The sequence below is a fragment of the Colobus angolensis genome, unplaced genomic scaffold (genome assembly GCF_000951035.1).
Source record: "Colobus angolensis palliatus isolate OR3802 unplaced genomic scaffold, Cang.pa_1.0 Scaffold5929, whole genome shotgun sequence".
Classification (NCBI taxonomy): domain Eukaryota; kingdom Metazoa; phylum Chordata; class Mammalia; order Primates; family Cercopithecidae; genus Colobus; species Colobus angolensis.
Genome location: NW_012119520.1, coordinates 1 through 1,888, shown reverse-complemented (window position 1 = coordinate 1,888; position 1,888 = coordinate 1). Strand labels below are relative to the sequence as shown.

General features: G+C 42.5%; 1 pseudogene across 1 annotated transcript; it reads right to left on the bottom strand.

Moving 5' to 3' along the window:
* Positions 1–3: 3 nt before the first annotated feature.
* Positions 4–1,248, bottom strand: LOC105526513 (annotated as a pseudogene). The gene has a single exon (XR_001004088.1). The product of XR_001004088.1 is annotated as a bifunctional purine biosynthesis protein PURH pseudogene (transcript).
* Between the last annotated feature and the right edge of the window lie 640 nt (positions 1,249–1,888).

Below are 1,888 nucleotides of genomic sequence, written 5' to 3'. Positions count from 1 at the left end.
CTTGTCGACGGCACCATTATTTCTCTTCTGGCTTAAATGAAGACCGAAGAGAGTTCGAACTTCATTTTCATCTGGTTTGTAAGACTGGTCCATCTGAAGGACACAGTAATTTCCATTTTTCTTTTTGGAAAGTATTGTCAAAGCTTCTTCTTCATATCCTGGGGCAATTATACCATCAGATACTTCTCTGGAAATAATTTTTGCAGTTGGTACATCACAAACATCGGACAATGCAACAAAATCACCAAATGAAGACATCCTATCAGCCCCTCTTGCTCTTGCATATGCCGTTGAGATGGGTGTGAGGGTTTTATAGAGATCATAGACCATGCAGACTTTGGCCTCATCTTCACTGAGTGGAATTCCAACAGCAGCACCTGCTGGACTGACGTGTTTGAAAGAGGCAGCGGCTGGAATACCTAATGCCTCCTTGAGTTCCTTCACCAGTTGCCAGGCGTTCAAAGCATCGCACAAGTTTATAAATCCAGGGGCTCCATTTAGAACTGTGATGGGAAGCTTGGGCTTCAGTGTGTACAGCTGGGCAGGGGTCTGATGAGGGTTCATTCCATACCGCAAGGGCATCTGAGATATGCCTTTGCTGTACTGTTTCCTGAAATAATCTGAAATTGCTTCATCATATTGTGCCGTATGAGTGAATGCCTTCAAAGCTAACTGGCGTCTAGTCTCCAAGGAGGTGTCCTTATTCTCGGAGCTCTGCATCTCCGTGGACACCGCCACATAGTCCTCTGGCTCACACACTACTGTCACTCGAGCGTGGTTTTTGGCTGCAGCTCTCAGTAAGGTTACTCCACCAATGTCAATTTGCTCCACAGCCTCCTCAACAGTTACACCTGGAGAAGCCACTGTCTTCACAAAGGGATAGAGATTGCAGGCAACAACTCTTATAAGATTGAAATCAAGTCTGGTCATGTCAGCATTATCTTCTGGGATATTACGAGCCAGGATTCCAGCATGGACTGCAGGATGCAAAGTTTTCACACGTCCCCCCAACATTTCGGGAAATCCCGTCAACTCGGAGACATCTCTGACTGCTAGACCAGCATCCCTGAGAGCTTTTGCAGTCCCTCTGGAAGCGACCAGATTCAAACCAAGAGAGGTCAGGTTTCTTGCAAATTCCACAAGGCCGGTTTTGTCAGAGACACTAAATAAGGCGAGCTGGCCAGGAGCCATGGCTGCAGAAACTGGGGTTTCGGGGCGAGCTGGAGGCAACAGCGGCGGCACCACGTGCGAAGGCTATTGTTGTCTTTTTATCTTTTGTTAAAATTATCTCTTGGTTGTGGACAGAATTTTCATAGGCCGCAGTTCTTGATGAAGTGCTATCAACAGGTTTTTTTAAATTAGTTTCTTATGGAACATATATAAAACTTGTTATTTGATAGTATGAAATACAGCACTATATTAAAATTTTATCTTTCAATTCATTTAAAGCCTTTGCTTTCTGGATAAAACCATCACTTTGTAAAAATCCTTTTATTTCTCTTCCATCAACACTGATAGCAGTTGTCATTCTTTTCAGGGCTATTTTTCTCCTTTCAAAATAATGTTTTTACCACTTTGGGTGTCACATTAAGAATCAGGGTCTAATGAAGAATAAAGCTGGACTAAGATATGAAAGCACAGTATTCAGCTCTAGAAACTGATTCTCAGTCAGTCTAGAAACTGATTCTTTACATGCAAGAGTCAAAATTTTGTTTCAGCCAAATTAATACAGGCCATGGACTTCCACGTGTGCCTTCAGTTGGTCAGTTCTTGAGTGTTAAATTTGGAAATGCTAAGAGTTTCTCGTTTTGGTTTTTAACTGGATTGTACATTAGAATCATTTGCAAACCATTAAGTATTCTCAGGGGATATTCTTAGCTTTTTAGAA